Source organism: Alosa sapidissima, chromosome 5, assembly GCF_018492685.1.
Source record: "Alosa sapidissima isolate fAloSap1 chromosome 5, fAloSap1.pri, whole genome shotgun sequence".
Lineage (NCBI taxonomy): Eukaryota > Metazoa > Chordata > Actinopteri > Clupeiformes > Clupeidae > Alosa > Alosa sapidissima.
The window spans coordinates 20,967,194-20,981,018 of NC_055961.1; positions in this window are offsets into that span (position 1 = coordinate 20,967,194).

A 13,825-nucleotide genomic window follows, 5' to 3' on the forward strand; every position below is an offset into this window, starting at 1 on the left:
GTTGTTGATACACAATTGGCAACTTGTGTCCTCAGAACCGAATCTGACAGCAAGCAGCTTTGAAGTTTTGGAAGTAAGCTGTAGCAAAGTCCTTTTAGGCAAGTCCCTCCACTCGGTGGCCATATACCAACGTTTTATGGGCACTCATCGGGCACAGTCTTTGGGTCGAACTGCGCGTGCGCAAGGCTTCACAACACCAATCTTGCTCCAGTGGCGAGATTACAACACATGATTGGCACGATGTCTTCACAACACACCATATGATTGGCTCAATGTATTCACATCACACCACATGATTGGCTCAATGTATTCACATGTCAACGTTTTGCCGAGGAAGGGGTGGGATATGTGTAGAAAACGGCCATATTGGCGTGACAAACTAGCCCCATGCATTTCTATGGAGTATTTTTTGAGTGCTGTGTCTCCACATTAGAAAGTCTCTGGCTGTAGTCAGGCAGCTGGTGGTTCTGGCATGCATAGGCTTTCGGTAAGGTAAAAGCAACGACCGAAATGCAGTGTTAACTCGTGTATGATCCGGGTACAAACAAAAAACAAAAAAAATAACCTCCCGTTTTTGGAAAGCTAAATATTAATCATATTGAGGTATGATTCAAGCTCTATTCCAAAGATGACGAGAATGTATTTCTGAAGCCCAAAGTCTGAGGGGAATAATGTACACATAGGCTGCATTTCAAACCGCATACTTAATTCCATAACTTCACTGCTAGTGTGCATTGAGCAGTTACTTCTGTAGTGCCCACTGTTCGATGGTTAGTATTGTTCCAAAGGAACTTAACTGGAGGTGTCGCCCGTTTAGTGCAAGTAGCGTCTATTGTTTCACACTGAACTTTATTATTGGGCGTCATCCGGGTACTTTATCTGCACTATAACCTTAAGCTAAGCATTTGAAGTGTGCAAGTAGGTGGTTTGAGAGATAGCCATCTCGGATACCTTTTATCCATCAAATAGCAATTGCTAGTAGTGAATTCATACCTCCCTTTCCACAAGCCACCTCAAGGCCCACCTTAACAAGAACACTACAGTATTTGGCTACAGGCCTGGCAGTAGGCGAGGCTTACTAGCAAGGTAGGCTGCAATGCTGAACATTGGCTGAGATGTATGCCGTCAATTATGCAGCCAATTAAGTCTTCTGTGCTAATTAATGTGCAGATTAACCAGCAGTCAGTTGAACAGTATCTAAACTGTGAAACAGTCTGAAGGCGGCAAATACAAGTGTTTTTTAATCATATCAAACACTGAATTTTGAATCAGTTTGGCAAAATAAACCATGGTGTTAGATAACTAACATCTGATCCAATTGTCACTTTTTTGTTCATTATGTGTAGGCTGTTATCGTTTCATCAAAAAAAAAAAAAATTGTTGATGTGTTCCCAGTATCTGTTACTGGAGAGGGAGCAAGCTGTGTTGTTTTAAATCCAATTTTGTGTCTTTGATGTAAACATTCATTTTGGTCTATTAAAATTAAGTTAATGTTGAACTTTAAAATCCACTTGCAGCACGGATACCAGCAATGGCTGTAAAACAATCCATCCTGAATTCTTTCTGTATTCATCCACTTTCCCAAGTCAGTGAACCATCCCTCCATCCACTCATCCATCCATCCCTCCATCAATCTGTCCATCTACAGTATCCATCCACTCATCCATCAACTTATCCATCCATCCCTCCATCCATCCACCCATTCATTCATCCATCTATTCACCTCTTGACCATTCCAGCGGTGCTTCACTGTTCGAGGCTGGTCCTTGCGCAGTCAGAGGTGTGCAGCATGCAGCACGTTCCCCCCCCCGGTGGGACCCGCGAGAGTCTGGCTGAGTGCTAGAGCTATTGATCCGCTTCATTTGTGCGAAGCCGCGGGGCCTCAGTGCCTGAGAAGCTCCCCTCGCCTGTGCGCTGAGTCTTTAATGAGACCATTCCTCCATGGGCACTTACCCAAGCCAGACATCTCTGCATCTGAGGGATTAAATGGATCAATACAGTATAATCACACAACTCAGGCACATAAGACGAGTTCGAATGATGAGCATTTATGGGGTATTCATTTTTAAACACGTCAGGTATAGAATGAATTATAAATTGCGAGGGGGGAGCATCGCTGTCGGGGGTAACTGCCATGTTTTGTATACAGAATTGGCCGAGAAGAGTGACGCGCATCCATATTCAGTCACTCGTTCACCCGTGCACCATCTGGTCGGGTAAGAAAACACACACATCCCTCCGTGCGAGTGCTGCTCGTCTTTAGAAGGAAGCCAAACGCGGCCTCTTTTCCAAACACGCTCCAGCCCTTGGGTGCATATTCAAAGAGAGTAAGGATTCAGTGATGGCTGCCAACCATTCTGTTGATTTCCAAACCATTTTCCAGTTGAGGGAAAGTTGTGTTTCGTTCCACACAGGCACGGGAACAGCATTGCCACTTTTTCACACAGTGGCTAGTACGTTACGCAATCTAATTAAACTGGACACTGGACGATTGCTGTTTATAAATCACAGCCTCACATGGTTAGGCCCTGTTACGGTTTTAACCAAATATCATTGGGAGAGCTAGCCAGACTAGACTGGTGATCATGGCTTCAGACTCCATTGCATTAATGGTGATGCTACTGTTTTATACCAACATCCTTTGTGTTTTTATCTAAAAAGGCCCAACCAGTCATGAAGTGGTAACCACACTTGACATCTGAGAATGGTCAGGGTAGAAAATCCATGCAAATGTGGACCCCAGGGACGGATCATGGCTTGTGCCAAGTGTGCACGTGCACAGGGGCCCTGAGCCAATGGGGGCCCTCGGATTTAAAAAAAAAAAAATTGCCATGAATTTAGGCTAGATTATGCCAGGTGCTTCTGTCTGTTAATTTGCGGCACAACTGAATGGTGTTATGGAACCGCGGACCAAAAGAAAAATAAACAAAATGTTTTTTTCTGATCAATAAATACTTCTTAATTCATAAAATATAGAGGCATAACATGGAAGTGGAAGTGGTAGGCTATGAGTGCTCATTCAATGTGTATGCGTGTTTGCGAAAGTGAAACTGACAAACTGAACCACTAGTGGGTAGGTGAATGAAGTGGATTCCTGCAATGTTCATGAAAACAGCATAGCGATTGGATAGCCTAATAAATCGCGACTTCTTGTAGGCCTAACAGTAGCTTATATCGTAGCAAATAGCCTATGGTGATGCCGATGACAGATACGCCTACATTTATTTCACTCGTCTCGCTGGAGTGAGCGCATAATGTGGGCTGTTGCGCAAAGAAATCAATTAGGGAGATGATCTGCATCTCCATTTACCAAACGCTATAGTTTTACTAACATCTCCACTGTTGAAATATGTCTCCATGCAAGGTAGTGTCAATCAGCAGTGAAGTGAAAACCTTATCATGCAGGTAGCCAATGTTCATGTCACCTAAGTCAGACAGAAAACGGGCCCTGCTTGCTCCTTGTATGCCCCTTCCAAACTGCGTTAAAAGAGTGTATTTAACAGCCAGAATTTCAAAATTTTCCTGGGGAGACACCCCCGAACCTCCCGTAATATGATCAGCACCACCTCTCACAAAATACTATCAACGTCCCTGCTACCAGTCCGTCAGAAATATGACAACTGTTGCCGCTCCATTTAATGAAAACGGTTGGGAACCCCTGCTGTAGACTGTTTGGACAGCAAAGGGAGATTACAGCCTAATAATAAAAACAGCTGCTAGAATTAATTTCTGTGTGGGCCTGTGTTATAATGTACATAATGTACTACATTTTCATTGTGTGAAATTGTGCACCAGCCTGCGCAGCGACAGCAAAAAGAGACGCGCTGGCTGCGCGCGCACGTCACGGTCAGGGGGAGGGGTGGGCCTTTTTTGATATTGTGCACAGGGGGCCACATCTGTTTAATCCGTCCCTGGTGGACCCTTAGCCTATACAGGACCACAAAACCAATAGCAATAAACAAACAAGCAATATTAAAATACTGAAAAGCAACAAACCCAGCATCGACTGGCTTTTAAAAAAGCAAACTCATTTGTATACGGTGCTTTTCAGCGCATCAGAACAACCACAATGATTCATACGATGGCAGAAAGACAAGCCACTCATCCATGTGAAATTCATGCCATTGCTCTGCGCTCTGGAGACAGGCTGTTGTATTGTTCAGCTGAACAACCAGCGGGGAAGAGCTGGCCTTGAGGTTGTTAATGAGAGAACAGAGAGGTGTGATGCATATGTATGATGTGCTGTTTAGATCTACCATAATGATCAGCTTTGACGTATGCTGGTCTATCATGAGGACCAGGGGGAATCGTTGCGCCAGGGTAGTATTCCTGTTTTACATCACCTCCACAACGCAAGTGTAAATTCTTCGGCACGCATGCTTGTTAAGTAAGGAAAGAAACCACCCTTTGCAAACAGCTCTTGCCATTTTTAGATTGTTATGCAACTCTGTGCATGTGTAACAATGGATCGATATGCGCACAATCCCAAAAGATTTTCCATGTTGATTCTATGTCATCATTCATAATAATTAAAGAATACATACTAGTACTTAAAATCTTAAAGCAAGACTAGGCAATCATTTGCAAAGGTTTATGTATGTACAGTAGGTATAACTAATATTCAAATTAATTCAAAATAACTAGTATTCTAAAACACATGCACTGCTCCCACTTGCCATCCAAACTATACACCAAAGTGTAAGAAAAGCTTCCACTCGTTTTTTTCCTACAACACATTAGTGCCAAGTTTCCTGAATTTCCCCTTGGGGATCAATAAAGTATCTATCTATCTATCTATCTATCTATCTATCTATTAAGTGATGTTGGTGTTTGCCAGGCTTTTGCATGCATTAGCCAATGGTTAGCCAAACTCCTTAATACTGCCTTAAATAAAGGATAGCTGTACTTACACAGAAGAGAAGAGATATCCTATAAAACAGAGCATCTCAGGATATCTTTTAAGACGCGCCAGAACCACTATTTTAATTTGGCCATAGTAAATGACATTGCACAAATATGATCTTAATCGGGAAACTGACTCACACATCCTGCGGCATATTTGAACCTGACCTTGACCATTCTGAGCTGAATACATCAGCTGTCATGCTAAACACAGAAAGACACTCTTTAGTTGCACTTAAAAGATCAAAATACATGCATGAGCAACCTCAGTTAGAGGAGAGTGTCCTTTAATTAATTGGTAATCAGGAATACAAACGGCCACATCACCAATCTAATCAATCCTGTCATTCTTGGGAGCATAGAGAGAATTTTCCAAATTAAAACCTGTCTAGTCTTATTTCTCAGGATTTTGTAGCGTGTGATTATACACATTTCTGATAATAATTATTGGAACTGAAACAATAATAAGTAATTAAGAATGCACCACCACTGGTAATGGCATCATTAGCTAATTTTGAGTACAGGTGAAAATCTCAGACTGATTAATTACATTGGTTCCACAGCAGGAGGGAGAGCTGTTGGAATATACTCTAATTTCACTTTCAAGTTTTATATTATTAGGCTTGTGAAGTCTCTTCATCCATTCACACAGTGAGTTAATCCATCTATCAATCAGTCAATGTGTGTGTGTGTGTGTGTGTGTGTGTCTGTAGTTCTCTCTCTCTCTCTCCCTCACACACACTCACACAAATACACACACACCTTATAAATAAGTCTAGTTCAGTTGGCATTATGTATCATAATAAAGCCCCATTACAGTAAAATAGACATTTAGGTCCACTGCTCCCTGAATAATTAACAATATCCATTATTTTTCATTAATAACAAACCATTACACACATACACATATATCCCTTCTGAATAATCTCACACACCTTCCTCGAACACATATTCACCCCACGGTCCCTGGAGGCATGTCTGTAAGTGTTATAAATACAACAATAAGGCTTAGCTGTTTGTGTAGAATAGAATGCATTCATAATGCTTTGGAGAATCTGTCTAGAACTAGCATCCAAATGACCTTGGCTTCCTATTTTGCATTGTACTGTGTATACCTGATCTAAATAAACTACCATAAAAATTCACCTGTCTATGTTTCCCTGCAGTCAGTGAAACTGTTATAAGGACATTGCTGTTATCAAAATGATATCCAAAATACAATTCTCATGAACTTGTTGCACGTCAAACGGACTACTTTACAATACAACTAAATGAAGCTAATTATGTTCTGACTAAATCCTCTCATTGTTCAGCTCAGAGCTAATGGCATGACAGGTGTTTTAGGGAGGGAGAACTGACTTAACCAGAACAGCAGAGAGAAAGAGAAAAAAACAAAATCACCAGATTTCTGTTTCTTTTTTCTTTTTTGTCTATTTCTCCTCGCGGTAAAACATTAATTAGGAGCGGTTCAGCCGAGGCTGTCACAAACCGTGGCAGATGGCAGGAGTCTGGCTCCGCAAAAGTTTTTTTTTTGGGGGGGGGGGGGGGGGGAGAAAAAGTTTGTCTCTCTTCCGCCCACAGCCGGGCGAGGCAAATGGCCGCCGCAGCATCCAGCACAGTGGCGTCCCAGTGTCCTGCCACGCAGTCTGCTCTCCAGAGGGAACCCTCACACAAGCACGCCTCACGCCCCCACCAAATGCTGCGCTGTTACATGGACACTGATTACATCGAAGAGAGCTATATTATGGAGACCACAATGATACTCTGGACACAGTCTAAATCAGGGGTCTCAAACTCCCGGCCCGCGGGTACGACCCAATTCCGGCCCGCGACGTATGTCAAAATAATAATGTAATCCGGCCCTTGAGGGTATTTTTAATTGCGACAAACAACGATACTGATTAAAATAGACGATAGATCCAAGCACGGTGACAAATCTCATCGTACTCTCCTCCACTATTTGCTAGACATCCAGAGCTTGATTCAAACCCAAAATCGCTGCACAAAGTTTTCAGGAAATACTTGTATTACACGCGAGACGTGCATTTGTAATGACGAGCGATGCAGGCCATAGTTTTGCACAAATTGAAGCAGAAATAGGCCTAGGCCTACACCAAATGTTGAAAAATGTTCACGTGTGATGAAGTGTTAGGTAGGCTATGTTATTCATCTATTCTGATTCTGAAGGAGAATATCCAGTTCTATACAGTCTATGAGAATATCCTTTTGGAGATTATGATCGATCGTCTATTGACAGTGATAGGCCTACACGGTGCGTCTCTGTGAATGGAGGTGCGTCTTTGCGTGTATGCGACGGTGTCCACTAAGCATAGGCTACCATGCTTATTTCGACTCTCTGCCCAACATAGCTTGGAGGTTGCAGTGGTAATCGTGATGATAGTGTAAATTTACCCCCTTCATAAACTTTTGTTTATACTCAAAGATTTTGACATTTACAGTAGGACTTTATCTCTGACCACTTTCAAGCCATGGCCTTTTGAAATTTTGATATAACAATCCAATGGTGTTACTTTCTTAACCCTGACGCCTAGTTTGCCAGGTTTAAAAAAAGTTATGAGAGGAAAATATTTTTATTTGGTGTGAAACACACACATAGGCCTGCCTGTTTTGTATGCTTTTTTGTTTGTTTTTATAATTTGTATTAATATTTATTTTATCATTATTTTATTTATAAGCTAAGGTTGGTAGCACAGGTGTCTAAAAATAGATAAAAAGACTTGCACTTTCTGTTTGTAGTTTTGTGTTTGAAAATACAGTATTTGAAAAAAACATTGCATTTTAGGAAATAGCCGTTCTTTTTTGTATTATTCTTTAACACTGACGTGGCCCTCCAATGAGATGACATTGGCAGAAGTGGCTCCCAGCTCATTTGAGTTTGAGACCCCTGGTCTAAATAGTATCAGATGCACCAAGAGGTCACATATACTTAATGCTTAATGTGTGTGTGTGTGTGTGTGTGTGTGTTTGTGCTCGTGTGTGAGTTCTCATGCTTGATCCAGGAATTTCAAATGCAGGTGAAGATGGTGCTAGATAGCTTTAATATTAATGCCCAACACTGTGTACCTAGGCTTCGTGTCATGGATTGTTTGCCTCTGGTTAAACCTGTGGTTGTTTATTTACTCTGACGCAATCATGGATGTGAATGGGGAAATCAAAAACAGGCTATCAAAGAGCCACCATGCTTCATACTTCATAGGCAGAGGCTGCAGCCTTCTTGGAATGTGCATTTTAAGATGTGTGACCGTTTGAAATTTGATTCTGAAGGTAAAGCATTGCCCCACATTTGACCTTTAAGGCCAAGTAAACAAATTTGACTAAAAGTTCATATTTCATCAGTTTTGAACTCCCTCTGGTGTGCTAATCATAAATATTTAGTTCATAAAAAAACATGAATACACTGATCATTTTTGGTCAAGATGTAGACATCTAAAGCCAGTTTTGGTTTCTAACTGATTATTCTAACTGACCAGTATTTAATGGGCAGTGGGGCCTAGCTAGAATGTATTGTTTAAGAGAGTCATACAAAATGCTATCCATCTAGCATGCAAACTAGCAGGCATAGACCACTTTTAAGGCATTATCCAAATTTCTTTTTCCATTTGGCTATACATACCCAAGGGTAAAAATATAAATATAAAATATAATAATAAATAACTAAGCTGCTCTTCACAAACTTTACAAGCACCAGTTGTCAACGTGCAAAAATATCATCTTGTGCTCAAGAAGTTCAAGGAATTATCGTTTTTTTCTGCTTGATTGTTTCTTTTTGCAAACAAATCAAAACACCAAGGAATGTTTAGTTTCTGTGGCTATAGTGGAGAGCGTGTCGGTTCTGCAATGGGCTGGATACAATATGTCAACGGGGTAATCTGAGGAGAGTGACCCACACAAAAACACAAAGTTTATAATGTTTCGCCACACTATTTGAGTTAAACTAGCACGGTGGTGTCTCGTAAGGAACCAACTCGTGTTCCATACAGTATGTCTTGGAAAGATTTTCTGAGTGTGTTTAGAGGCCCCAAACGTGGTTAAATAGCATGCCACCAAGGTTAGCATTATAGCTAATTTCGAAGTGCTGGCAGCCAGGGCAGATCTCTGGTTTGGTCGAATCGATTTTTGTCGTTTTTTTTGCTTCCCCCAACACAGGGTGACCCTAAGGAGAACGATTTTGAGGTTAAAAATGGCCGGATTCACAAAGCTGCTCACCTACTCTTAGTAAGGAAAAATGACAACTCCTAAGATAAGAGTATGGCTATTGTTGACGTCATTGTTCATGCACAAGCTTGACAAAAGTAACCACCTTGATTGGCTGATGATTATAACGCAGGAATAATTAAAAAAACCTCTCCTATAATGATGAGTGACAAGTGACAAGTACTGCGAAGGACAGAAGATGATGAATAAATAGCCTAAATGAATAAAGAGTAAGACAAAGCAAATAGTCTAGTAGCCTTATGAAATAGCATCTTTGCAACATTTTTAAAATTAATCTGACACATTTGCAAAGAGAAACAATATCATTTGATTTACAATGAAACGTTACATTTTTGTTTACATGTTGACAATGAATGGTTTTGGTTGTTGTTTGTTGGCGTTATTGCATCCCTTAGTTAAAATGCACAATTATTCCCTCACGATCGAGAGCTCCTGTAGCCGCATGTGCATTTCAAAACATTGCAACGTGAAATGCTACAAACAGCTGCTTAGGACTGTTTGTGAATAGGCCTAGGTCTTAGTGAGTTAGGAGTCCTCTCGACTTCTTCTAAGCTGTCCCAGACTTAGGTGCTACTTTTAGGGCTAAAATGCTTCGTAAATCAGCCTGATCTTAGTCAAAAACCTTAGGAGTCCTAAAGTTACGAGTGACACGGCCATTATATAAGGAGTTTCTCCTAAATTCAGGCATTTTTTCTTCTACTTCACTTTCTCCATAACCACCTTTGCCATTATAATTATGTTTGTTGCACCTTTAAGGACAGTCTTTTGCATGCAATTGCAAAAGTACACAAGAAAAAGGTGATCCTATAATTCACTGCCATTACAACGGATGAAGTAATAGAATCATCTGCTGTTGCTCATATACGTTCAAAAGGACTCACTTGGGCTACTTTAAAGTGGAGCTCTGATGTTTGACTTTGATTGATTGCCCTTTGAAACTCCTTTCCTCATTCTCAAACCCTCTGAATATTCCTGTCTATTTTTTTTAAGTGGAATTAACAATGATCCAATGTGTGCATTATGAATATAACATCAATATGAACAGATCTAACAGTTTCAATAAATTATACACAACAGTGATCTTTACAGGCTGTGTTTAGACCAGTACCCTAACTTATTCCTTTTTATTCAGGACAAGCAGAGAAACTTTAACATTCAACTCAAGTGTTTCTTTTTTATTTTTTTCGTCCTTTCCCATCTTGCACATCACTCTTTATTCTCCTCTCTCTCTCTCTCCCTCTCTGTCTTTCCTTCTCTCTTTCTCTCTCTGTCGTCCAGCAGGAAGGACTGCTCAACTCTTGGCAGGGGGGTGTGGACACATGGAGAGGATTTGACCACCACGCCTGCAGCTTAGAGAGTTCAGAACAGACCAGACGAGTCAGTGCAAACCTCAAACCCACCCTCCTACTGTGTGACTCTCTCTCTCACACACACATACACACACTTGTTTATCTCACATACTTCGTTCACTCATTCACGTTTTTTCCTTCTCACCATCTCTCTCGCTGTATGTGTGTGTGTGTGAATACTCCTTGTTGATATTATCCAAGAAATCTAATAATATTTTTGTTTGTCTTTTTCGCTCCATGAATCAAGACAGAGATCTATTGCTTCACATTTTAGCTGTCACATGGCTCTGTAAAATCATTTGGAATTGTTAAAATGCAATTGCTTAGAAACTGAAGCAATTTAAAACAGCAGTGTTTTGTTTATGAAGAGTGACAACTACAGCATCCTTGTTACAGAAATGTTTTTGTTTAATTTATGGGTGGAAATATTACTTGTGTGACGTGTTCAGATTGTGTATCTGTCTACCTCCTCACATGTTTACATTTACATTTTCTCAAATGTAAGACAACACAGAGTTTTCTTCTTTAAAAAAAATAATAATAATTTCAAGAGAGAAGACGTTTCTGCTTGCTGCACTCTCCTTTCCTGTCTCGTGGCAAACATAAGCTGACAGATGCTGACAACAAATTGACGGAGGTCACTAAAACTTGACAGCTCGAGGCAACATGTTCATTGCACGGACACGAAATGAGCCGCTAATACCATTTGGCAGAGAACTTCACAGGCAGCTGTGAGTTCAGCCGCCTCCTCCACAATCACCTTCTCTGCAACCGCCGCCTCTTCACCTCCTCAACTTCTGCTCCATCACACATCCTTAAACCAGGAGGGAGACTGAGGGTCAGGCATGAAGAGGACAAATGAGGCCAAGAACAGCAAGGAGGCCCATTCACAAGACTCTCTCACAGCAGCACTTCACCAAGATGGGGGGGCAAGTGATGCTCAACGAGTCGCATTTAAATTAGTTCGTCTGGAAATTCATATAATTTGCAGGACGCTGGGACTGGGATGACTGGCCAGTAAAATGTGCCTGGCAGCACGCAAGACCAAATTCTCCATCAAGGAAAACGTGGTCAGTTTATGTCACCAGCACACCACGCAACAGACCAAAATGTCGCAATCGGTGAAACATTTTCAAAAATGAGGGACATAATTATTATTCACTAATTCCCAGCAGTGAAGGTGGCAGGAGCCTTCAGCCTCAGTTGCGGATCCGTGCCATGTTATTTTCACCTCAGCTTGCTAGTTTGGATCTTTCTTCCTCCGCTGAGGATGGCCATCTGGCTGGACTAAAACTCTTGGAGAGTGGGTGGCCACCAGATGATGGGAAGATGAGCACGTCACTGGCATCACCAGCAGTCCCACTTCAGAGAAATGGTCTTTCTCTCACATTTATGCTGTACCAAAAATATTATTTAAGTGGCCTATTGCTACATTAATAATAGTAATAATAATAACAATAACAACAATAACATTACTACTAGTATTGTTGTTGTTGCTGCTGCTGCTGCAGTTACTATTTTCAAAAAGTACCATCATTTTCCGTCTATCAACCAAGGTTTATACATTGATTTTGATTTTTTTTTCAGCTATGATGTTACACAGGGGCAGGATATGGGAATGCATTTCTTTTCATCATTCTTCTTTATGATTAGCAGGATATCATTCTGATTCATTGGGTTATTGGGCACTGCAGTTTATACATGGGTGTGGTTAATACATGTTTTTTTTTTATTATTTAAATTAATCGCATAAAACACTGTACTGCGGTTTATAAACAATGAGGCTAAAACACAGGAAATTACTTTAGTAAATTAAATGAAAAGATCATCAACAAATCCATATGATATGAGATGTATAATCTGTATAGTGTGAATTTGTGTGATGTCTAGCTTATAGCGTGTATTTGTGTGATGTATAGTGTATATAGTGTATATTTGTGTGATGTGTATATAGTGTGTATTTGAGTGATGTATAGTCTGTATAGTGTGTATTTGTGTGATGTCAAGCGTATTGCATGTAGTTATGTGATGTATAATCTGTATAGTGTGTATTTGATTATTTGATGTCTAGTGTATACCATGTATTTGTGTGATGTATAGTCTATATGGTGTGTGGGTGGAAGTACGTATGTGTCTCTCAATCCAGTCTAATTACCCCTGTCCGTTGGGGGTGAGGGGGAGGTGGGGGGGAGTAGCCGCCTCCTGTCAGTCAGTGTCTTCATCTGTGGACTCAATTAAAGTTCCAAACACTAGTTTATTTGCCTCGTTCATCACTTCAAAGGCTTCATTTATCCGCGGAAACAATTATCGGAGGCAGACCTGGACTCCTGCTGCAGTCATTAAGCATTGTGCTCGGAGCGCAGGGTGTTAAACGAGCAGAATTAAGGGGCCTGGAGGAGATATGAAAGCCAGAGAGAAGCGTTATCTCCAACGGCCGAGCGAGAGCCATCTTCAACCTGGCTGGCTTGGCTTGCTCCTCCTCTCAGTGTTTTTTTTTTATGACCACTTATTTCTGAAAATTGGAGGTGCAAAATATCAGAAAGAGCAGCGAGCAAATGTATTTGTATGTACATGTAACCGTTTTGTCGGTGAAGCCTCTTTTTGGCGGTAAAAAACAAGGAGTGCAAGTGCTGCTTGCTGCATAGCCAGTAGTCTTACAGGTGGCACCTCTAATGCCTCAACATATTAAGCAATTTCACAGTGAATTACTGTTTTTAGGAATAAATGGATCCTTAGTAGAGGTGGATTTTATCGTTCATTCTCATGACACAGTTTGCGTCGTTCAGTCCGCCAAGATGATTCATTCTGAATCGTTCGTTCATTCGGTCGCATTTCCGGTACAACGTAGTTCAGCGGTGAATCATGGAATGCAGGTTCTCAGCTCCTCGTTTGTGCAAACGGTCAACACTGCAATTGTAGCGGCAAATATAGGCTATAGCTGCAACTTCATGATTATGTGTACTTTTAGACAAAACAGCAGTAACTAATGTGTTCATTCACCATAACATTAAATTGACATATTGAAGATAAATAGAGTAGACTACGGCTAGATCAGCTAATTTCTTTTTTAAAAATGTGTTCATTCATAAAGGAACAAAGACCCAGTAGGCTATGCCGACAAACATGTTTAAAGGCTTTGCAGAAAGATTATATTGATGAAAAAGTTTCAAGTCCCTATTTTGCCTATAGGCTACAGAGCCATAATCACTCTGCTTCTAGCCAAGAACGAGTGACTGACTTAACGAGAACGACAGACCGAAGTGAAACAGGTGGGGGGTCTTGGCGTGAGAACGAAGGAACGAACGAGACAGATTGAAAAGACATTTATTAACCTGGCA